A 26514-nucleotide genomic window follows, 5' to 3' on the forward strand; every position below is an offset into this window, starting at 1 on the left:
TGATTTTCAAGAAATATCAAAATGGCCGTATGAGTTGAGTACGGCATTTTGTGAATGATGGAAAAAGGTGAAAATTTCCACTTACCAAGCACCTATGATTTGTGGAGACTTGGTCAGTGATTTTCAAGAAATATCAAAATGGCCGTATGAGTTGAGTACGGCATTTTGTGAATGATGGAAAAAGGTGAAAATTTCCACTTACCAAGCACCTATGATTTGTGGAGACTTGGTCAGTGATTTTCAAGAAATATCAAAATGGCCGTATGAGTTGAGTACGGCATTTTGTGAATGATGGAAAAAAAAGTGAAAATTTCCACTTATCAAGCTCCTAAAGATTCATGGAGACTTGGTCAGTGATTTTCAAGAAATATCAAAATGGCCGTATGAGTTGAGTACAGCATTTTGTGAATGATGGAAAAAGGTGAAAATTTCCACTTACCAAGCACCTATGATTTGTGGAGACTTGGTCAGTGATTTTCAAGAAATATCAAAATGTCCGTATGAGTTGAGTACGGCATTTTGTGAATGATGGAAAAAGGTGAAAATTTCCACTTTCCAAGCACCTATGATTTGTGGAGACTTGGTCAGTGATTTTCAAGAAATATCAAAATGGCCGTATGAGTTGAGTACGGCATTTTGTGAATGATGGAAAAAGGTGAAAATTTCCACTTACCAAGCACCTATGATTTGTGGAGACTTGGTCAGTGATTTTCAAGAAATATCAAAATGGCCGTATGAGTTGAGTACGGCATTTTGTGAATGATGGAAAAAGGTGAAAATTTCCACTTACCAAGCACCTATGATTTGTGGAGACTTGGCCAGTGATTTTCAAGAAATATCAAAATGGACGTATGAGTTGAGTACGGCATTTTGTGAATGATGGAAAAAAAAGTGAAAATTTCCACTTATCAAGCTCCTAAAGATTCATGGAGACTTGGTCAGTGATTTTCAAGAAATATCAAAATGGCCGTATGAGTTGAGTACAGCATTTTGTGAATGATGGAAAAAGGTGAAAATTTCCACTTATCAAGCTCCTAAAGATTCATGGAGACTTGGTCAGTGATTTTCAAGAAATATCAAAATGGCCGTATGAGTTGAGTACGGCATTTTGTGAATGATGGAAAAAGGTGAAAATTTCCACTTATCAAGCACCTATGATTTGTGGAGACTTGGTCAGTGATTTTCAAGAAATATCAAAATGGCCGTATGAGTTGAGTACGGCATTTTGTGAATGATGGAAAAAGGTGAAAATTTCCACTTTCCAAGCACCTATGATTTGTGGAGACTTGGTCAGTGATTTTCAAGAAATATCAAAATGGCCGTATGAGTTGAGTACGGCATTTTGTGAATGATGGAAAAAGGTGAAAATTTCCACTTATCAAGCTCCTAAAGATTCATGGAGACTTGGTCAGTGATTTTCAAGAAATATCAAAATGGCCGTATGAGTTGAGTACGGCATTTTGTGAATGATGGAAAAAGGTGAAAATTTCCACTTACCAAGCACCTATGATTTGTGGAGACTTGGTCAGTGATTTTCAAGAAATATCAAAATGGCCGTATGAGTTGAGTACGGCATTTTGTGAATGATGGAAAAAGGTGAAAATTTCCACTTATCAAGCTCCTAAAGATTCATGGAGACTTGGTCAGTGATTTTCAAGAAATATCAAAATGGCCGTATGAGTTGAGTACGGCATTTTGTGAATGATGGAAAACGGTGAAAATTTCCACTTACCAAGCACCTATGATTTGTGGAGACTTGGTCAGTGATTTTCAAGAAATATCAAAATGGCCGTATGAGTTGAGTACGGCATTTTGTGAATGATGGAAAAAGGTGAAAATTTCCACTTACCAAGCACCTATGATTTGTGGAGACTTGGTCAGTGATTTTCAAGAAATATCAAAATGGCCGTATGAGTTGAGTACGGCATTTTGTGAATGATGGAAAAAGGTGAAAATTTCCACTTACCAAGCACCTATGATTTGTGGAGACTTGGTCAGTGATTTTCAAGAAATATCAAAATGGCCGTATGAGTTGAGTACGGCATTTTGTGAATGATGGAAAAAGGTGAAAATTTCCACTTATCAAGCACCTATGATTTGTGGAGACTTGGTCAGTGATTTTCAAGAAATATCAAAATGGCCGTATGAGTTGAGTACGGCATTTTGTGAATGATGGAAAAAGGTTAAAATTTCCACTTACCAAGCACCTATGATTTGTGGAGACTTGGTCAGTGATTTTCAAGAAATATCAAAATGGCCGTATGAGTTGAGTACGGCATTTTGTGAATGATGGAAAAAGGTGAAAATTTCCACTTATCAAGCCCCAATGATTTGTGGAGACTTGGTCAGTGATTTTCAAGAAATATCAAAAAGGCCGTATGAGTTGAGTACGGCATTTTGTGAATGATGGAAAAAAAAGTGAAAATTTCCACTTATCAAGCTCCTAAAGATTCATGGAGACTTGGTCAGTGATTTTCAAGAAATATCAAAATGGCCGTATGAGTTGAGTACAGCATTTTGTGAATGATGGAAAAAGGTGAAAATTTCCACTTACCAAGCACCTATGATTTGTGGAGACTTGGTCAGTGATTTTCAAGAAATATCAAAATGGCCGTATGAGTTGAGTACGGCATTTTGTGAATGATGGAAAAAGGTGAAAATTTCCACTTATCAAGCTCCTAAAGATTCATGGAGACTTGGTCAGTGATTTTCAAGAAATATCAAAATGGCCGTATGAGTTGAGTACGGCATTTTGTGAATGATGGAAAAAGGTGAAAATTTCCACTTACCAAGCACCTATGATTTGTGAAGACTTGGTCAGTGATTTTCAAGAAATATCAAAATGGCCGTATGAGTTGAGTACTGCATTTTGTGAATGATGGAAAAAGGTGAAAATTTCCACTTTCCAAGCACCTATGATTTGTGGAGACTTGGTCAGTGAATTTCAAGAAATATCAAAATGGCCGTATGAGTTGAGTACGGCATTTTGTGAATGATGGAAAAAGGTGAAAATTTCCACTTATCAAGCTCCTAAAGATTCATGGAGACTTGGTCAGTGATTTTCAAGAAATATCAAAATGGCCGTATGAGTTGAGTACGGCATTTTGTGAATGATGGAAAAAGGTGAAAATTTCCACTTACCAAGCACCTATGATTTGTGGAGACTTGGTCAGTGATTTTCAAGAAATATCAAAATGGCCGTATGAGTTGAGTACGGCATTTTGTGAATGATGGAAAAAGGTGAAAATTTCCACTTACCAAGCACCTATGATTTGTGGAGACTTGGTCAGTGATTTTCAAGAAATATCAAAATGGCCGTATGAGTTGAGTACGGCATTTTGTGAATGATGGAAAAAAAAGTGAAAATTTCCACTTATCAAGCTCCTAAAGATTCATGGAGACTTGGTCAGTGATTTTCAAGAAATATCAAAATGGCCGTATGAGTTGAGTACGGCATTTTGTGAATGATGGAAAAAGGTGAAAATTTCCACTTACCAAGCACCTATGATTTGTGGAGACTTGGTCAGTGATTTTCAAGAAATATCAAAATGGCCGCATGAGTTGAGTACGGCATTTTGTGAATGATGGAAAAAGGTGAAAATTTCCACTTACCAAGCACCTATGATTTGTGGAGACTTGGTCAGTGATTTTCAAGAAATATCAAAATGGCCGTATGAGTTGAGTACGGCATTTTGTGAATGATGGAAAAAGGTGAAAATTTCCACTTATCAAGCACCTATGATTTGTGGAGACTTGGTCAGTGATTTTCAAGAAATATCAAAATGGCTGTATGAGTTGAGTACGGCATTTTGTGAATGATGGAAAAAGGTGAAAATTTCCACTTATCAAGCCCCTATGATTTGTGGAGACTTGGTCAGTGATTTTCAAGAAATATCAAAAAGGCCGTATGAGTTGAGTACGGCATTTTGTGAATGATGGAAAAAGGTGAAAATTTCCACTTACCAAGCACCTATGATTTGTGGAGACTTGGTCAGTGATTTTCAAGAAATATCAAAATGGCCGTATGAGTTGAGTACGGCATTTTGTGAATGATGGAAAAAGGTGAAAATTTCCACTTATCAAGCCCCTATGATTTGTGGAGACTTGGTCAGTGATTTTCAAGAAATATCAAAAAGGCCGTATGAGTTGAGTACGGCATTTTGTGAATGATGGAAAAAGGTGAAAATTTCCACTTTCCAAGCACCTATGATTTGTGGAGACTTGGTCAGTGATTTTCAAGAAATATCAAAATGGCCGTATGAGTTGAGTATGGCATTTTGTGAATGATGGAAAAAGGTGAAAATTTCCACTTACCAAGCACCTATGATTTGTGGAGACTTGGTCAGTGATTTTCAAGAAATATCAAAATGGCCGTATGAGTTGAGTACGGCATTTTGTGAATGATGGAAAAAGGTGAAAATTTCCACTTACCAAGCACCTATGATTTGTGGAGACTTGGTCAGTGATTTTCAAGAAATATCAAAATGGCCGTATGAGTTGAGTACGGCATTTTGTGAATGATGGAAAAAAAAGTGAAAATTTCCACTTATCAAGCTCCTAAAGATTCATGGAGACTTGGTCAGTGATTTTCAAGAAATATCAAAATGGCCGTATGAGTTGAGTACGGCATCTTGTGAATGATGGAAAAAGGTGAAAATTTCCACTTTCCAAGCACCTATGATTTGTGGAGACTTGGTCAGTGATTTTCAAGAAATATCAAAATGGCCGTATGAGTTGAGTACGGCATTTTGTGAATGATGGAAAAAGGTGAAAATTTCCACTTATCAAGCTCCTAAAGATTCATGGAGACTTGGTCAGTGATTTTCAAGAAATATCAAAATGGCCGTATGAGTTGAGTACGGCATTTTGTGAATGATGGAAAAAGGTGAAAATTTCCACTTACCAAGCACCTATGATTTGTGGAGACTTGGTCAGTGATTTTCAAGAAATATCAAAATGGCCGTATGAGTTGAGTACGGCATTTTGTGAATGATGGAAAAAGGTGAAAATTTCCACTTATCAAGCTCCTAAAGATTCATGGAGACTTGGTCAGTGATTTTCAAGAAATATCAAAATGGCCGTATGAGTTGAGTACGGCATTTTGTGAATGATGGAAAAAGGTGAAAATTTCCACTTACCAAGCACCTATGATTTGTGGAGACTTGGTCAGTGATTTTCAAGAAATATCAAAATGGCCGTATGAGTTGAGTACGGCATTTTGTGAATGATGGAAAAAGGTGAAAATTTCCACTTATCAAGCTCCTAAAGATTCATGGAGACTTGGTCAGTGATTTTCAAGAAATATCAAAATGGCCGTATGAGTTGAGTACGGCATTTTGTGAATGATGGAAAAAGGTGAAAATTTCCACTTACCAAGCACCTATGATTTGTGGAGACTTGGTCAGTGATTTTCAAGAAATATCAAAATGGCCGTATGAGTTGAGTACGGCATTTTGTGAATGATGGAAAAAGGTGAAAATTTCCACTTACCAAGCACTTATGATTTGTGGAGACTTGGTCAGTGATTTTCAAGAAATATCAAAATGGCCGTATGAGTTGAGTACGGCATTTTGTGAATGATGGAAAAAAAAGTGAAAATTTCCACTTATCAAGCTCCTAAAGATTCATGGAGACTTGGTCAGTGATTTTCAAGAAATATCAAAATGGCCGTATGAGTTGAGTACAGCATTTTGTGAATGATGGAAAAAGGTGAAAATTTCCACTTATCAAGCTCCTAAAGATTCATGGAGACTTGGTCAGTGATTTTCAAGAAATATCAAAATGGCCGTATGAGTTGAGTACGGCATTTTGTGAATGATGGAAAAAGGTGAAAATTTCCACTTACCAAGCACCTATGATTTGTGGAGACTTGGTCAGTGATTTTCAAGAAATATCAAAATGGCCGTATGAGTTGAGTACGGCATTTTGTGAATGATGGAAAAAGGTGAAAATTTCCACTTACCAAGCACCTATGATTTGTGGAGACTTGGTCAGTGATTTTCAAGAAATATCAAAATGGCCGTATGAGTTGAGTACGGCATTTTGTGAATGATGGAAAAAGGTGAAAATTTCCACTTATCAAGCACCTATGATTTGTGGAGACTTGGTCAGTGATTTTCAAGAAATATCAAAATGGCCGTATGAGTTGAGTACGGCATTTTGTGAATGATGGAAAAAGGTGAAAATTTCCACTTACCAAGCACCTATGATTTGTGGAGACTTGGTCAGTGATTTTCAAGAAATATCAAAATGGCCGTATGAGTTGAGTACGGCATTTTGTGAATGATGGAAAAAGGTGAAAATTTCCACTTATCAAGCCCCTATGATTTGTGGAGACTTGGTCAGTGATTTTCAAGAAATATCAAAAAGGCCGTATGAGTTGAGTACGGCATTTTGTGAATGATGGAAAAAAAAGTGAAAATTTCCACTTATCAAGCTCCTAAAGATTCATGGAGACTTGGTCAGTGATTTTCAAGAAATATCAAAATGGCCGTATGAGTTGAGTACAGCATTTTGTGAATGATGGAAAAAGGTGAAAATTTCCACTTACCAAGCACCTATGATTTGTGGAGACTTGGTCAGTGATTTTCAAGAAATATCAAAATGGCCGTATGAGTTGAGTATGGCATTTTGTGAATGATGGAAAAAGGTGAAAATTTCCACTTATCAAGCTCCTAAAGATTCATGGAGACTTGGTCAGTGATTTTCAAGAAATATCAAAATGGCCGTATGAGTTGAGTACGGCATTTTGTGAATGATGGAAAAAGGTGAAAATTTCCACTTACCAAGCACCTATGATTTGTGAAGACTTGGTCAGTGATTTTCAAGAAATATCAAAATGGCCGTATGAGTTGAGTATGGCATTTTGTGAATGATGGAAAAAGGTGAAAATTTCCACTTTCCAAGCACCTATGATTTGTGGAGACTTGGTCAGTGATTTTCAAGAAATATCAAAATGGCCGTATGAGTTGAGTACAGCATTTTGTGAATGATGGAAAAAGGTGAAAATTTCCACTTATCAAGCACCTATGATTTGTGGAGACTTGGTCAGTGATTTTCAAGAAATATCAAAATGGCCGTATGAGTTGAGTACGGCATTTCGTGAATGATGGAAAAAGGTGAAAATTTCCACTTACCAAGCACCTATGATTTGTGGAGACTTGGTCAGTGATTTTCAAGAAATATCAAAATGGCCGTATGAGTTGAGTACGGCATTTTGTGAATGATGGAAAAAGGTGAAAATTTCCACTTACCAAGCACCTATGATTTGTGGAGACTTGGTCAGTGATTTTCAAGAAATATCAAAATGGCCGTATGAGTTGAGTACGGCATTTTGTGAATGATGGAAAAAAAAGTGAAAATTTCCACTTTCCAAGCACCTATGATTTGTGGAGACTTGGTCAGTGATTTTCAAGAAATATCAAAATGGCCGTATGAGTTGAGTACGGCATTTTGTGAATGATGGAAAAAGGTGAAAATTTCCACTTACCAAGCACCTATGATTTGTGGAGACTTGGTCAGTGATTTTCAAGAAATATCAAAATGGCCGTATGAGTTGAGTACGGCATTTTGTGAATGATGGAAAAAGGTGAAAATTTCCACTTACCAAGCACCTATGATTTGTGGAGACTTGGTCAGTGATTTTCAAGAAATATCAAAATGGCCGTATGAGTTGAGTTTGGCATTTTGTGAATGATGGAAAAAGGTGAAAATTTCCACTTACCAAGCACCTATGATTTGTGGAGACTTGGTCAGTGATTTTCAAGAAATATCAAAATGGCCGTATGAGTTGAGTACGGCATTTTGTGAATGATGGAAAAAGGTGAAAATTTCCACTTATCAAGCCCCTATGATTTGTGGAGACTTGGTCAGTGATTTTCAAGAAATATCAAAAAGGCCGTATGAGTTGAGTACGGCATTTTGTGAATGATGGAAAAAAAAGTGAAAATTTCCACTTATCAAGCTCCTAAAGATTCATGGAGACTTGGTCAGTGATTTTCAAGAAATATCAAAATGGCCGTATGAGTTGAGTACAGCATTTTGTGAATGATGGAAAAAGGTGAAAATTTCCACTTACCAAGCACCTATGATTTGTGGAGACTTGGTCAGTGATTTTCAAGAAATATCAAAATGGCCGTATGAGTTGAGTACGGCATTTTGTGAATGATGGAAAAAGGTGAAAATTTCCACTTATCAAGCTCCTAAAGATTCATGGAGACTTGGTCAGTGATTTTCAAGAAATATCAAAATGGCCGTATGAGTTGAGTACGGCATTTTGTGAATGATGGAAAAAGGTGAAAATTTCCACTTACCAAGCACCTATGATTTGTGAAGACTTGGTCAGTGATTTTCAAGAAATATCAAAATGGCCGTATGAGTTGAGTACGGCATTTTGTGAATGATGGAAAAAGGTGAAAATTTCCACTTTCCAAGCACCTATGATTTGTGGAGACTTGGTCAGTGATTTTCAAGAAATATCAAAATGGCCGTATGAGTTGAGTACGGCATTTTGTGAATGATGGAAAAAGGTGAAAATTTCCACATACCAAGCACCTATGATTTGTGGAGACTTGGTCAGTGATTTTCAAGAAATATCAAAATGGCCGTATGAGTTGAGTACGGCATTTTGTGAATGATTGAAAAAGGTGAAAATTTCCACTTACCAAGCACCTATGATTTGTGGAGACTTGGTCAGTGATTTTCAAGAAATATCAAAATGGCCGTATGAGTTGAGTACGGCATTTTGTGAATGATGGAAAAAGGTGAAAATTTCCACTTACCAAGCACCTATGATTTGTGGAGACTTGGTCAGTGATTTTCAAGAAATATCAAAATGGCCGTATGAGTTGAGTACGGCATTTCGTGAATGATGAAAAAAAAAGTGAAAATTTCCACTTATCAAGCTCCTAAAGATTCATGGAGACTTGGTCAGTTATTTTCAAGAAATATCAAAATGGCCGTATGAGTTGAGTACAGCATTTTGTGAATGATGGAAAAAGGTGAAAATTTCCACTTATCAAGCTCCTATGATTTGTGGAGACTTGGTCAGTGATTTTCAAGAAATATCAAAATGGCCGTATGAGTTGAGTACGGCATTTTGTGAATGATGGAAAAAGGTGAAAATTTCCACTTACCAAGCACCTATGATTTGTGAAGACTTGGTCAGTGATTTTCAAGAAATATCAAAATGGCCGTATGAGTTGAGTACGGCATTTTGTGAATGATGGAAAAAGGTGAAAATTTCCACTTTCCAAGCACCTATGATTTGTGGAGACTTGGTCAGTGATTTTCAAGAAATATCAAAATGGCCGTATGAGTTGAGTACGGCATTTTGTGAATGATGGAAAAAGGTGAAAATTTCCACTTATCAAGCTCCTAAAGATTCATGGAGACTTGGTCAGTGATTTTCAAGAAATATCAAAATGGCTGTATGAGTTGAGTACGGCATTTTGTGAATGATGGAAAAAGGTGAAAATTTCCACATACCAAGCACCTATGATTTGTGGAGACTTGGTCAGTGATTTTCAAGAAATATCAAAATGGCCGTATGAGTTGAGTACGGCATTTTGTGAATGATGGAAAAAGGTGAAAATTTCCACTTACCAAGCACCTATGATTTGTGGAGACTTGGTCAGTGATTTTCAAGAAATATCAAAATGGCCGTATGAGTTGAGTACGGCATTTTGTGAATGATGGAAAAAGGTGAAAATTTCCACTTACCAAGCACCTATGATTTGTGGAGACTTGGTCAGTGATTTTCAAGAAATATCAAAATGGCCGTATGAGTTGAGTACGGCATTTTGTGAATGATGGAAAAAAAAGTGAAAATTTCCACTTATCAAGCTCCTAAAGATTCATGGAGACTTGGTCAGTTATTTTCAAGAAATATCAAAATGGCCGTATGAGTTGAGTACAGCATTTTGTGAATGATGGAAAAAGGTGAAAATTTCCACTTATCAAGCTCCTAAAGATTCATGGAGACTTGGTCAGTGATTTTCAAGAAATATCAAAATGGCCGTATGAGTTGAGTACGGCATTTTGTGAATGATGGAAAAAGGTGAAAATTTCCACTTATCAAGCACCTATGATTTGTGGAGACTTGGTCAGTGATTTTCAAGAAATATCAAAATGGCCGTATGAGTTGAGTACGGCATTTTGTGAATGATGGAAAAAGGTGAAAATTTCCACTTTCCAAGCACCTATGATTTGTGGAGACTTGGTCAGTGATTTTCAAGAAATATCAAAATGGCCGTATGAGTTGAGTACGGCATTTTGTGAATGATGGAAAAAGGTGAAAATTTCCACTTATCAAGCTCCTAAAGATTCATGGAGACTTGGTCAGTGATTTTCAAGAAATATCAAAATGGCCGTATGAGTTGAGTACGGCATTTTGTGAATGATGGAAAAAGGTGAAAATTTCCACTTATCAAGCCCCTATGATTTGTGGAGACTTGGTCAGTGATTTTCAAGAAATATCAAAAAGGCCGTATGAGTTGAGTACGGCATTTTGTGAATGATGGAAAAAAAAGTGAAAATTTCCACTTATCAAGCTCCTAAAGATTCATGGAGACTTGGTCAGTGATTTTCAAGAAATATCAAAATGGCCGTATGAGTTGAGTACAGCATTTTGTGAATGATGGAAAAAGGTGAAAATTTCCACTTACCAAGCACCTATGATTTGTGGAGACTTGGTCAGTGATTTTCAAGAAATATCAAAATGGCCGTATGAGTTGAGTACGGCATTTTGTGAATGATGGAAAAAAAAGTGAAAATTTCCACTTATCAAGCTCCTAAAGATTCATGGAGACTTGGTCAGTGATTTTCAAGAAATATCAAAATGGCCGTATGAGTTGAGTACAGCATTTTGTGAATGATGGAAAAAGGTGAAAATTTCCACTTATCAAGCTCCTAAAGATTCATGGAGACTTGGTCAGTGATTTTCAAGAAATATCAAAATGGCCGTATGAGTTGAGTAAGGCATTTTGTGAATGATGGAAAAAGGTGAAAATTTCCACTTACCAAGCACCTATGATTTGTGGAGACTTGGTCAGTGATTTTGAAGAAATATCAAAATGGCCGTATGAGTTGAGTACGGCATTTTGTGAATGATGGAAAAAGGTGAAAATTTCCACTTTCCAAGCACCTATGATTTGTGGAGACTCGGTCAGTGATTTTCAAGAAATATCAAAATGGCCGTATGAGTTGAGTACGGCATTTTGTGAATGATGGAAAAAGGTGAAAATTTCCACTTATCAAGCTCCTAAAGATTCATGGAGACTTGGTCAGTGATTTTCAAGAAATATCAAAATGGCCGTATGAGTTGAGTACGGCATTTTGTGAATGATGGAAAAAGGTGAAAATTTCCACTTACCAAGCACCTATGATTTGTGGAGACTTGGTCAGTGATTTTCAAGAAATATCAAAATGGCCGTATGAGTTGAGTACGGCATTTTGTGAATGATGGAAAAATGTGAAAATTTCCACTTACCAAGCACCTATGATTTGTGGAGACTTGGTCAGTGATTTTCAAGAAATATCAAAATGGCCGTATGAGTTGAGTACGGCATTTTGTGAATGATGGAAAAAGGTGAAAATTTCCACTTACCAAGCACCTATGATTTGTGGAGACTTGGTCAGTGATTTTCAAGAAATATCAAAATGGCCGTATGAGTTGAGTAGGGCATTTTGTGAATGATGGAAAAATGTGAAAATTTCCACTTACCAAGCACCTATGATTTGTGGAGACTTGGTCAGTGATTTTCAAGAAATATCAATATGGCCGTATGAGTTGAGTACGGCATTTTGTGAATGATGGAAAAAGGTGAAAATTTCCACTTACCAAGCACCTATGATTTGTGGAGACTTGGTCAGTGATTTTCAAGAAATATCAAAATGGCCGTATGAGTTGAGTACGGCATTTTGTGAATGATGGAAAAAAAAGTGAAAATTTCCACTTATCAAGCTCCTAAAGATTCATGGAGACTTGGTCAGTGATTTTCAAGAAATATCAAAATGGCCGTATGAGTTGAGTACAGCATTTTGTGAATGATGGAAAAAGGTGAAAATTTCCACTTATCAAGCTCCTAAAGATTCATGGAGACTTGGTCAGTGATTTTCAAGAAATATCAAAATGGCCGTATGAGTTGAGTAAGGCATTTTGTGAATGATGGAAAAAGGTGAAAATTTCCACTTACCAAGCACCTATGATTTGTGGAGACTTGGTCAGTGATTTTGAAGAAATATCAAAATGGCCGTATGAGTTGAGTACGGCATTTTGTGAATGATGGAAAAAGGTGAAAATTTCCACTTTCCAAGCACCTATGATTTGTGGAGACTCGGTCAGTGATTTTCAAGAAATATCAAAATGGCCGTATGAGTTGAGTACGGCATTTTGTGAATGATGGAAAAAGGTGAAAATTTCCACTTATCAAGCTCCTAAAGATTCATGGAGACTTGGTCAGTGATTTTCAAGAAATATCAAAATGACCGTATGAGTTGAGTACGGCATTTTGTGAATGATGGAAAAAGGTGAAAATTTCCACTTACCAAGCACCTATGATTTGTGGAGACTTGGTCAGTGATTTTCAAGAAATATCAAAATGGCCGTATGAGTTGAGTAGGGCATTTTGTGAATGATGGAAAAATGTGAAAATTTCCACTTACCAAGCACCTATGATTTGTGGAGACTTGGTCAGTGATTTTCAAGAAATATCAAAATGGCCGTATGAGTTGAGTACGGCATTTTGTGAATGATGGAAAAAGGTGAAAATTTCCACTTACCAAGCACCTATGATTTGTGGAGACTTGGTCAGTGATTTTCAAGAAATATCAAAATGGCCGTATGAGTTGAGTACGGCATTTTGTGAATGATGGAAAAAGGTGAAAATTTCCACTTACCAAGCACCTATGATTTGTGGAGACTTGGTCAGTGATTTTCAAGAAATATCAAAATGGCCGTATGAGTTGAGTACGGCATTTTGTGAATGATGGAAAAAGGTGAAAATTTCCACTTACCAAGCACCTATGATTTGTGGAGACTTGGTCAGTGATTTTCAAGAAATATCAAAATGGCCGTATGAGTTGAGTAGGGCATTTTGTGAATGATGGAAAAATGTGAAAATTTCCACTTACCAAGCACCTATGATTTGTGGAGACTTGGTCAGTGATTTTCAAGAAATATCAAAATGGCCGTATGAGTTGAGTACGGCATTTTGTGAATGATGGAAAAAGGTGAAAATTTCCACTTTCCAAGCACCTATGATTTGTGGAGACTTGGTCAGTGATTTTCAAGAAACATCAAAATGGCCGTATGAGTTGAGTACGGCATTTTGTGAATGATGGAAAAAAAAGTGAAAATTTCCACTTATCAAGCTCCTAAAGATTCATGGAGACTTGGTCAGTGATTTTCAAGAAATATCAAAATGGCCGTATGAGTTGAGTACAGCATTTTGTGAATGATGGAAAAAGGTGAAAATTTCCACTTATCAAGCTCCTAAAGATTCATGGAGACTTGGTCAGTGATTTTCAAGAAATATCAAAATGGCCGTATGAGTTGAGTAAGGCATTTTGTGAATGATGGAAAAAGGTGAAAATTTCCACTTACCAAGCACCTATGATTTGTGGAGACTTGGTCAGTGATTTTGAAGAAATATCAAAATGGCCGTATGAGTTGAGTACGGCATTTTGTGAATGATGGAAAAAGGTGAAAATTTCCACTTTCCAAGCACCTATGATTTGTGGAGACTCGGTCAGTGATTTTCAAGAAATATCAAAATGGCCGTATGAGTTGAGTACGGCATTTTGTGAATGATGGAAAAAGGTGAAAATTTCCACTTATCAAGCTCCTAAAGATTCATGGAGACTTGGTCAGTGATTTTCAAGAAATATCAAAATGGACGTATGAGTTGAGTACGGCATTTTGTGAATGATGGAAAAAGGTGAAAATTTCCACTTACCAAGCACCTATGATTTGTGGAGACTTGGTCAGTGATTTTCAAGAAATATCAAAATGGCCGTATGAGTTGAGTACGGCATTTTGTGAATGATGGAAAAAAAAGTGAAAATTTCCACTTATCAAGCTCCTAAAGATTCATGGAGACTTGGTCAGTTATTTTCAAGAAATATCAAAATGGCCGTATGAGTTGAGTACAGCATTTTGTGAATGATGGAAAAAGGTGAAAATTTCCACTTATCAAGCTCCTATGATTTGTGGAGACTTGGTCAGTGATTTTCAAGAAATATCAAAATGGCCGTATGAGTTGAGTACAGCATTTTGTGAATGATGGAAAAAGGTGAAAATTTCCACTTACCAAGCACCTATGATTTGTGAAGACTTGGTCAGTGATTTTCAAGAAATATCAAAATGGCCGTATGAGTTGAGTACGGCATTTTGTGAATGATGGAAAAAGGTGAAAATTTCCACTTACCAAGCACCTATGATTTGCGGAGACTTGGTCAGTGATTTTCAAGAAATATCAAAATGGCCGTATGAGTTGAGTAGGGCATTTTGTGAATGATGGAAAAATGTGAAAATTTCCACTTACCAAGCACCTATGATTTGTGGAGACTTGGTCAGTGATTTTCAAGAAATATCAAAATGGCCGTATGAGTTGAGTACGGCATTTTGTGAATGATGGAAAAAGGTGAAAATTTCCACTTTCCAAGCACCTATGATTTGTGGAGACTTGGTCAGTGATTTTCAAGAAATATCAAAATGGCAGTATGAGTTGAGTACGGCATTTTGTGAATGATGGAAAAAGGTGAAAATTTCCACTTATCAAGCTCCTAAAGATTCATGGAGACTTGGTCACTGATTTTCAAGAAATATCAAAATGGCCGTATGAGTTGAGTACGGCATTTTGTGAATGATGGAAAAAGGTGAAAATTTCCACTTACCAAGCACCTATGATTTGTGGAGACTTGGTCAGTGATTTTCAAGAAATATCAAAATGGCCGTATGAGTTGAGTATGGCATTTTGTGAATGATGGAAAAAGGTGAAAATTTCCACTTACCAAGCACCTATGATTTGTGGAGACTTGGTCAGTGATTTTCAAGAAATATCAAAATGGCCGTATGAGTTGAGTACGGCATTTTGTGAATGATGGAAAAAAAAGTGAAAATTTCCACTTATCAAGCTCCTAAAGATTCATGGAGACTTGGTCAGTGATTTTCAAGAAATATCAAAATGGCCGTATGAGTTGAGTACAGCATTTTGTGAATGATGGAAAAAGGTGAAAATTTCCACTTATCAAGCTCCTAAAGATTCATGGAGACTTGGTCAGTGATTTTCAAGAAATATCAAAATGGCCGTATGAGTTGAGTAAGGCATTTTGTGAATGATGGAAAAAGGTGAAAATTTCCACTTACCAAGCACCTATGATTTGTGGAGACTTGGTCAGTGATTTTCAAGAAATATCAAAATGGCCGTATGAGTTGAGTACGGCATTTTGTGAATGATGGAAAAAGGTGAAAATTTCCACTTTCCAAGCACCTATGATTTGTGGAGACTTGGTCAGTGATTTTCAAGAAATATCAAAATGGCCGTATTAGTTGAGTACGGCATTTTGTGAATGATGGAAAAAGGTGAAAATTTCCACTTATCAAGCTCCTAATGATTCATGGAGACTTGGTCAGTGATTTTCAAGAAATATCAAAATGGCCGTATGAGTTGAGTACGGCATTTTGTGAATGATGGAAAAAGGTGAAAATTTCCACTTACCAAGCACCTATGATTTGCGGAGACTTGGTCAGTGATTTTCAAGAAATATCAAAATGGCCGTATGAGTTGAGTAGGGCATTTTGTGAATGATGGAAAAATGTGAAAATTTCCACTTACCAAGCACCTATGATTTGTGGAGACTTGGTCAGTGATTTTCAAGAAATATCAAAATGGCCGTATGAGTTGAGTACGGCATTTTGTGAATGATGGAAAAAGGTGAAAATTTCCACTTACCAAGCACCTATGATTTGTGGAGACTTGGTCAGTGATTTTCAAGAAATATCAAAATGGCCGTATGAGTTGAGTAGGGCATTTTGTGAATGATGGAAAAATGTGAAAATTTCCACTTACCAAGCACCTATGATTTGTGGAGACTTGGTCAGTGATTTTCAAGAAATATCAAAATTGCCGTATGAGTTGAGTACGGCATTTTGTGAATGATGGAAAAAGGTGAAAATTTCCACTTACCAAGCACCTATGATTTGTGGAGACTTGGTCAGTGATTTTCAAGAAATATCAAAATGGCCGTATGAGTTGAGTAGGGCATTTTGTGAATGATGGAAAAATGTGAAAATTTCCACTTACCAAGCACCTATGATTTGTGGAGACTTGGTCAGTGATTTTCAAGAAATATCAAAATGGCCGTATGAGTTGAGTACGGCATTTTGTGAATGATGGAAAAAGGTGAAAATTTCCACTTACCAAGCACCTATGATTTGTGGAGACTTGGTCAGTGATTTTCAAGAAATATCAAAATGGCCGTATGAGTTGAGTACGGCATTTTGTGAATGATGGAAAAAGGTGAAAATTTCCACTTTCCAAGCACCTATGATTTGTGGAGACTTGGTCAGTGATTTTCAAGAAATATCAAAATGGCCGTATGAGTTGAGTACGGCATTTTGTGAATGATGGAAAAAGGTGAAAATTTCCACTTATCAAGCTCCTAAAGATTCATGGAGACTTGGTCAGTGATTTTCAAGAAATATCAAAATGGCCGTATGAGTTGAGTACGGCATTTTGTGAATGATGGAAAAAGGTGAAAATTTCCACTTACCAAGCACCTATGATTTGTGGAGACTTGGTCAGTGATTTTCAAGAAATATCAAAATGGCCGTATGAGTTGAGTACGGCATTTTGTGAATGATGGAAAAAGGTGAAAATTTCCACTTACCAAGCACCTATGATTTGTGGAGACTTGGTCAGTGATTTTCAAGAAATATCAAAATGGCCGTATGAGTTGAGTACGGTATTTTGTGAATGATGGAAAAAAAAGTGAAAATTTCCACTTATCAAGCTCCTAAAGATTCATGGAGACTTGGTCAGTGATTTTCAAGAAATATCAAAATGGCCGTATGAGTTGAGTACAGCATTTTGTGAATGATGGAAAAAGGTGAAAATTTCCACTTATCAAGCTCCTAAAGATTCATGGAGACTTGGTCAGTGATTTTCAAGAAATATCAAAATGGCCGTATGAGTTGAGTAAGGCATTTTGTGAATGATGGAAAAAGGTGAAAATTTCCACTTACCAAGCACCTATGATTTGTGGAGACTTGGTCAGTGATTTTGAAGAAATATCAAAATGGCCGTATGAGTTGAGTACGGCATTTTGTGAATGATGGAAAAAGGTGAAAATTTCCACTTTCCAAGCACCTATGATTTGTGGAGACTCGGTCAGTGATTTTCAAGAAATATCAAAATGGCCGTATGAGTTGAGTACGGCATTTTGTGAATGATGGAAAAAGGTGAAAATTTCCACTTATCAAGCTCCTAAAGATTCATGGAGACTTGGTCAGTGATTTTCAAGAAATATCAAAATGGCCGTATGAGTTGAGTACGGCATTTTGTGAATGATGGAAAAAGGTGAAAATTTCCACTTACCAAGCACCTATGATTTGTGGAGACTTGGTCAGTGATTTTCAAGAAATATCAAAATGGCCGTATGAGTTGAGTAGGGCATTTTGTGAATGATGGAAAAATGTGAAAATTTCCACTTACCAAGCACCTATGATTTGTGGAGACTTGGTCAGTGATTTTCAAGAAATATCAAAATGGCCGTATGAGTTGAGTACGGCATTTTGTGAATGATGGAAAAAGGTGAAAATTTCCACTTACCAAGCACCTATGATTTGTGGAGACTTGGTCAGTGATTTTCAAGAAATATCAAAATGGCCGTATGAGTTGAGTAGGGCATTTTGTGAATGATGGAAAAATGTGAAAATTTCCACTTACCAAGCACCTATGATTTGTGGAGACTTGGTCAGTGATTTTCAAGAAATATCAAAATGGCCGTATGAGTTGAGTACGGCATTTTGTGAATGATGGAAAAAGGTGAAAATTTCCACTTACCAAGCACCTATGATTTGTGGAGACTTGGTCAGTGATTTTCAAGAAATATCAAAATGGCCGTATGAGTTGAGTACGGCATTTTGTGAATGATGGAAAAAAAAGTGAAAATTTCCACTTATCAAGCTCCTAAAGATTCATGGAGACTTGGTCAGTGATTTTCAAGAAATATCAAAATGGCCGTATGAGTTGAGTACAGCATTTTGTGAATGATGGAAAAAGGTGAAAATTTCCACTTATCAAGCTCCTAAAGATTCATGGAGACTTGGTCAGTGATTTTCAAGAAATATCAAAATGGCCGTATGAGTTGAGTAAGGCATTTTGTGAATGATGGAAAAAGGTGAAAATTTCCACTTACCAAGCACCTATGATTTGTGGAGACTTGGTCAGTGATTTTGAAGAAATATCAAAATGGCCGTATGAGTTGAGTACGGCATTTTGTGAATGATGGAAAAAGGTGAAAATTTCCACTTTCCAAGCACCTATGATTTGTGGAGACTCGGTCAGTGATTTTCAAGAAATATCAAAATGGCCGTATGAGTTGAGTACGGCATTTTGTGAATGATGGAAAAAGGTGAAAATTTCCACTTATCAAGCTCCTAAAGATTCATGGAGACTTGGTCAGTGATTTTCAAGAAATATCAAAATGGCCGTATGAGTTGAGTACGGCATTTTGTGAATGATGGAAAAAGGTGAAAATTTCCACTTACCAAGCACCTATGATTTGTGGAGACTTGGTCAGTGATTTTCAAGAAATATCAAAATGGCCGTATGAGTTGAGTAGGGCATTTTGTGAATGATGGAAAAATGTGAAAATTTCCACTTACCAAGCACCTATGATTTGTGGAGACTTGGTCAGTGATTTTCAAGAAATATCAAAATGGCCGTATGAGTTGAGTACGGCATTTTGTGAATGATGGAAAAAGGTGAAAATTTCCACTTACCAAGCACCTATGATTTGTGGAGACTTGGTCAGTGATTTTCAAGAAATATCAAAATGGCCGTATGAGTTGAGTACGGCATTTTGTGAATGATGGAAAAAGGTGAAAATTTCCACTTACCAAGCACCTATGATTTGTGGAGACTTGGTCAGTGATTTTCAAGAAATATCAAAATGGCCGTATGAGTTGAGTACGGCATTTTGTGAATGATGGAAAAAGGTGAAAATTTCCACTTACCAAGCACCTATGATTTGTGGAGACTTGGTCAGTGATTTTCAAGAAATATCAAAATGGCCGTATGAGTTGAGTAGGGCATTTTGTGAATGATGGAAAAATGTGAAAATTTCCACTTACCAAGCACCTATGATTTGTGGAGACTTGGTCAGTGATTTTCAAGAAATATCAAAATGGCCGTATGAGTTGAGTACGGCATTTTGTGAATGATGGAAAAAGGTGAAAATTTCCACTTTCCAAGCACCTATGATTTGTGGAGACTTGGTCAGTGATTTTCAAGAAATATCAAAATGGCCGTATGAGTTGAGTACGGCATTTTGTGAATGATGGAAAAAAAAGTGAAAATTTCCACTTATCAAGCTCCTAAAGATTCATGGAGACTTGGTCAGTGATTTTCAAGAAATATCAAAATGGCCGTATGAGTTGAGTACAGCATTTTGTGAATGATGGAAAAAGGTGAAAATTTCCACTTATCAAGCTCCTAAAGATTCATGGAGACTTGGTCAGTGATTTTCAAGAAATATCAAAATGGCCGTATGAGTTGAGTAAGGCATTTTGTGAATGATGGAAAAAGGTGAAAATTTCCACTTACCAAGCACCTATGATTTGTGGAGACTTGGTCAGTGATTTTCAAGAAATATCAAAATGGCCGTATGAGTTGAGTACGGCATTTTGTGAATGATGGAAAAAGGTGAAAATTTCCACTTATCAAGCTCCTAAAGATTCATGGAGACTTGGTCAGTGATTTTCAAGAAATATCAAAATGGCCGTATGAGTTGAGTACGGCATTTTGTGAATGATGGAAAAAGGTGAAAATTTCCACTTACCAAGCACCTATGATTTGTGGAGACTTGGTCAGTGATTTTCAAGAAATATCAAAATGGCCGTATGAGTTGAGTACGGCATTTTGTGAATGATGGAAAAAGGTGAAAATTTCCACTTACCAAGCACCTATGATTTGTGGAGACTTGGTCAGTGATTTTCAAGAAATATCAAAATGGCCGTATGAGTTGAGTACGGCATTTTGTGAATGATGGAAAAAAAAGTGAAAATTTCCACTTATCAAGCTCCTAAAGATTCATGGAGACTTGGTCAGTGATTTTCAAGAAATATCAAAATGGCCGTATGAGTTGAGTACAGCATTTTGTGAATGATGGAAAAAGGTGAAAATTTCCACTTATCAAGCTCCTAAAGATTCATGGAGACTTGGTCAGTGATTTTCAAGAAATATCAAAATGGCCGTATGAGTTGAGTAAGGCATTTTGTGAATGATGGAAAAAGGTGAAAATTTCCACTTACCAAGCACCTATGATTTGTGGAGACTTGGTCAGTGATTTTGAAGAAATATCAAAATGGCCGTATGAGTTGAGTACGGCATTTTGTGAATGATGGAAAAAGGTGAAAATTTCCACTTTCCAAGCACCTATGATTTGTGGAGACTCGGTCAGTGATTTTCAAGAAATATCAAAATGGCCGTATGAGTTGAGTACGGCATTTTGTGAATGATGGAAAAAGGTGAAAATTTCCACTTATCAAGCTCCTAAAGATTCATGGAGACTTGGTCAGTGATTTTCAAGAAATATCAAAATGGCCGTATGAGTTGAGTACGGCATTTTGTGAATGATGGAAAAAGGTGAAAATTTCCACTTACCAAGCACCTATGATTTGTGGAGACTTGGTCAGTGATTTTCAAGAAATATCAAAATGGCCGTATGAGTTGAGTACGGCATTTTGTGAATGATGGAAAAAAAAGTGAAAATTTCCACTTATCAAGCTCCTAAAGATTCATGGAGACTTGGTCAGTTATTTTCAAGAAATATCAAAATGGCCGTATGAGTTGAGTACAGCATTTTGTGAATGATGGAAAAAGGTGAAAATTTCCACTTATCAAGCTCCTATGATTTGTGGAGACTTGGTCAGTGATTTTCAAGAAATATCAAAATGGCCGTATGAGTTGAGTACGGCATTTTGTGAATGATGGAAAAAGGTGAAAATTTCCACTTACCAAGCACCTATGATTTGCGGAGACTTGGTCAGTGATTTTCAAGAAATATCAAAATGGCCGTATGAGTTGAGTAGGGCATTTTGTGAATGATGGAAAAATGTGAAAATTTCCACTTACCAAGCACCTATGATTTGTGGAGACTTGGTCAGTGATTTTCAAGAAATATCAAAATGGCCGTATGAGTTGAGTACGGCATTTTGTGAATGATGGAAAAAGGTGAAAATTTCCACTTTCCAAGCACCTATGATTTGTGGAGACTTGGTCAGTGATTTTCAAGAAATATCAAAATGGCAGTATGAGTTGAGTACGGCATTTTGTGAATGATGGAAAAAGGTGAAAATTTCCACTTATCAAGCTCCTAAAGATTCATGGAGACTTGGTCACTGATTTTCAAGAAATATCAAAATGGCCGTATGAGTTGAGTACGGCATTTTGTGAATGATGGAAAAAGGTGAAAATTTCCACTTACCAAGCACCTATGATTTGTGGAGACTTGGTCAGTGATTTTCAAGAAATATCAAAATGGCCGTATGAGTTGAGTATGGCATTTTGTGAATGATGGAAAAAGGTGAAAATTTCCACTTACCAAGCACCTATGATTTGTGGAGACTTGGTCAGTGATTTTCAAGAAATATCAAAATGGCCGTATGAGTTGAGTACGGCATTTTGTGAATGATGGAAAAAAAAGTGAAAATTTCCACTTATCAAGCTCCTAAAGATTCATGGAGACTTGGTCAGTGATTTTCAAGAAATATCAAAATGGCCGTATGAGTTGAGTACAGCATTTTGTGAATGATGGAAAAAGGTGAAAATTTCCACTTATCAAGCTCCTAAAGATTCATGGAGACTTGGTCAGTGATTTTCAAGAAATATCAAAATGGCCGTATGAGTTGAGTAGGGCATTTTGTGAATGATGGAAAAATGTGAAAATTTCCACTTACCAAGCACCTATGATTTGTGGAGACTTGGTCAGTGATTTTCAAGAAATATCAAAATGGCCGTATGAGTTGAGTACGGCATTTTGTGAATGATGGAAAAAAAAGTGAAAATTTCCACTTATCAAGCTCCTAAAGATTCATGGAGACTTGGTCAGTGATTTTCAAGAAATATCAAAATGGCCGTATGAGTTGAGTACAGCATTTTGTGAATGATGGAAAAAGGTGAAAATTTCCACTTATCAAGCTCCTAAAGATTCATGGAGACTTGGTCAGTGATTTTCAAGAAATATCAAAATGGCCGTATGAGTTGAGTACTGCATTTTGTGAATGATGGAAAAAGGTGAAAATTTCCACTTTCCAAGCACCTATGATTTGTGGAGACTCGGTCAGTGATTTTCAAGAAATATCAAAATGGCCGTATGAGTTGAGTACGGCATTTTGTGAATGATGGAAAAAGGTGAAAATTTCCACTTATCAAGCTCCTAAAGATTCATGGAGACTTGGTCAGTGATTTTCAAGAAATATCAAAATGGCCGTATGAGTTGAGTACGGCATTTTGTGAATGATGGAAAAAGGTGAAAATTTCCACTTACCAAGCACCTATGATTTGTGGAGACTTGGTCAGTGATTTTCAAGAAATATCAAAATGGCCGTATGAGTTGAGTACGGCATTTTGTGAATGATGGAAAAAGGTGAAAATTTCCACTTACCAAGCACCTATGATTTGTGGAGACTTGGTCAGTGATTTTCAAGAAATATCAAAATGGCCGTATGAGTTGAGTACGGCATTTTGTGAATGATGGAAAAAGGTGAAAATTTCCACTTATCAAGCTCCTAAAGATTCATGGAGACTTGGTCAGTGATTTTCAAGAAATATCAAAATGGCCGTATGAGTTGAGTACGGCATTTTGTGAATGATGGAAAAAGGTGAAAATTTCCACTTATCAAGCTCCTAAAGATTCATGGAGACTTGGTCAGTGATTTTCAAGAAATATCAAAATGGCCGTATGAGTTGAGTACGGCATTTTGTGAATGATGGAAAAAGGTGAAAATTTCCACTTTCCAAGCACCTATGATTTGTGGAGACTTGGTCAGTGATTTTCAAGAAATATCAAAATGGCCGTATGAGTTGAGTACGGCATTTTGTGAATGATGGAAAAAGGTGAAAATTTCCACTTATCAAGCTCCTAAAGATTCATGGAGACTTGGTCAGTGATTTTCAAGAAATATCAAAATGGCCGTATGAGTTGAGTACGGCATTTTGTGAATGATGGAAAAAGGTGAAAATTTCCACTTACCAAGCACCTATGATTTGTGGAGACTTGGTCAGTGATTTTCAAGAAATATCAAAATGGCCGTATGAGTTGAGTACGGCATTTTGTGAATGATGGAAAAAGGTGAAAATTTCCACTTACCAAGCACCTATGATTTGTGGAGACTTGGTCAGTGATTTTCAAGAAATATCAAAATGGCCGTATGAGTTGAGTACGGCATTTTGTGAATGATGGAAAAAGGTGAAAATTTCCACTTACCAAGCACCTATGATTTGTGGAGACTTGGTCAGTGATTTTCAAGAAATATCAAAATGGCCGTATGAGTTGAGTACGGCATTTTGTGAATGATGGAAAAAGGTGAAAATTTCCACTTACCAAGCACCTATGATTTGTGGAGACTTGGTCAGTGATTTTCAAGAAATATCAAAATGGCCGTATGAGTTGAGTAGGGCATTTTGTGAATGATGGAAAAATGTGAAAATTTCCACTTACCAAGCACCTATGATTTGTGGAGACTTGGTCAGTGATTTTCAAGAAATATCAAAATGGCCGTATGAGTTGAGTACGGCATTTTGTGAATGATGGAAAAAGGTGAAAATTTCCACTTATCAAGCTCCTAAAGATTCATGGAGACTTGGTCAGTGATTTTCAAGAAATATCAAAATGGCCGTATGAGTTGAGTACGGCATTTTGTGAATGATGGAAAAAGGTGAAAATTTCCACTTTCCAAGCACCTATGATTTGTGGAGACTTGGTCAGTGATTTTCAAGAAATATCAAAATGGCCGTATGAGTTGAGTACGGCATTTTGTGAATGATGGAAAAAGGTGAAAATTTCCACTTATCAAGCTCCTAAAGATTCATGGAGACTTGGTCAGTGATTTTCAAGAAATATCAAAATGGCCGTATGAGTTGAGTACGGCATTTTGTGAATGATGGAAAAAGGTGAAAATTTCCACTTACCAAGCACCTATGATTTGTGGAGACTTGGTCAGTGATTTTCAAGAAATATCAAAATGGCCGTATGAGTTGAGTACGGCATTTTGTGAATGATGGAAAAAGGTGAAAATTTCCACTTTCCAAGCACCTATGATTTGTGGAGACTTGGTCAGTGATTTTCAAGAAATATCAAAATGGCCGTATGAGTTGAGTACGGCATTTTGTGAATGATGGAAAAAGGTGAAAATTTCCACTTATCAAGCTCCTAAAGATTCATGGAGACTTGGTCAGTGATTTTCAAGAAATATCAAAATGGCCGTATGAGTTGAGTACGGCATTTTGTGAATGATGGAAAAAGGTGAAAATTTCCACTTACCAAGCACCTATGATTTGTGGAGACTTGGTCAGTGATTTTCAAGAAATATCAAAATGGCCGTATGAGTTGAGTACGGCATTTTGTGAATGATGGAAAAAGGTGAAAATTTCCACTTACCAAGCACCTATGATTTGTGGAGACTTGGTCAGTGATTTTCAAGAAATATCAAAATGGCCGTATGAGTTGAGTACGGCATTTTGTGAATGATGGAAAAAAAAGTGAAAATTTCCACTTATCAAGCTCCTAAAGATTCATGGAGACTTGGTCAGTGATTTTCAAGAAATATCAAAATGGCCGTATGAGTTGAGTACAGCATTTTGTGAATGATGGAAAAAGGTGAAAATTTCCACTTATCAAGCTCCTAAAGATTCATGGAGACTTGGTCAGTGATTTTCAAGAAATATCAAAATGGCCGTATGAGTTGAGTACGGCATTTTGTGAATGATGGAAAAAGGTGAAAATTTCCACTTTCCAAGCACCTATGATTTGTGGAGACTCGGTCAGTGATTTTCAAGAAATATCAAAATGGCCGTATGAGTTGAGTACGGCATTTTGTGAATGATGGAAAAAGGTGAAAATTTCCACTTATCAAGCTCCTAAAGATTCATGGAGACTTGGTCAGTGATTTTCAAGAAATATCAAAATGGCCGTATGAGTTGAGTACGGCATTTTGTGAATGATGGAAAAAGGTGAAAATTTCCACTTACCAAGCACCTATGATTTGTGGAGACTTGGTCAGTGATTTTCAAGAAATATCAAAATGGCCGTATGAGTTGAGTACGGCATTTTGTGAATGATGGAAAAAGGTGAAAATTTCCACTTACCAAGCACCTATGATTTGTGGAGACTTGGTCAGTGATTTTCAAGAAATATCAAAATGGCCGTATGAGTTGAGTACGGCATTTTGTGAATGATGGAAAAAGGTGAAAATTTCCACTTACCAAGCACCTATGATTTGTGGAGACTTGGTCAGTGATTTTCAAGAAATATCAAAATGGCCGTATGAGTTGAGTACGGCATTTTGTGAATGATGGAAAAAGGTGAAAATTTCCACTTATCAAGCTCCTAAAGATTCATGGAAACTTGGTCAGTGATTTTCAAGAAATATCAAAATGGCCGTATGAGTTGAGTACGGCATTTTGTGAATGATGGAAAAAGGTGAAAATTTCCACTTATCAAGCTCCTAAAGATTCATGGAGACTTGGTCAGTGATTTTCAAGAAATATCAAAATGGCCGTATGAGTTGAGTACGGCATTTTGTGAATGATGGAAAAAGGTGAAAATTTCCACTTATCAAGCTCCTAAAGATTCTTGGAGACTTGGTCAGTGATTTTCAAGAAATATCAAAATGGCCGTATGAGTTGAGTACGGCATTTTGTGAATGATGGAAAAAGGTGAAAATTTCCACTTACCAAGCACCTATGATTTGTGGAGACTTGGTCAGTGATTTTCAAGAAATATCAAAATGGCCGTATGAGTTGAGTACGGCATTTTGTGAATGATGGAAAAAGGTGAAAATTTCCACTTACCAAGCACCTATGATTTGTGGAGACTTGGTCAGTGATTTTCAAGAAATATCAAAATGGCCGTATGAGTTGAGTACGGCATTTTGTGAATGATGGAAAAAGGTGAAAATTTCCACTTACCAAGCACCTATGATTTGTGGAGACTTGGTCAGTGATTTTCAAGAAATATCAAAATGGCCGTATGAGTTGAGTAGGGCATTTTGTGAATGGATGGAAAAAT

Source organism: Planococcus citri, chromosome 5, assembly GCF_950023065.1.
Source record: "Planococcus citri chromosome 5, ihPlaCitr1.1, whole genome shotgun sequence".
Classification (NCBI taxonomy): Eukaryota; Metazoa; Arthropoda; class Insecta; order Hemiptera; family Pseudococcidae; genus Planococcus; species Planococcus citri.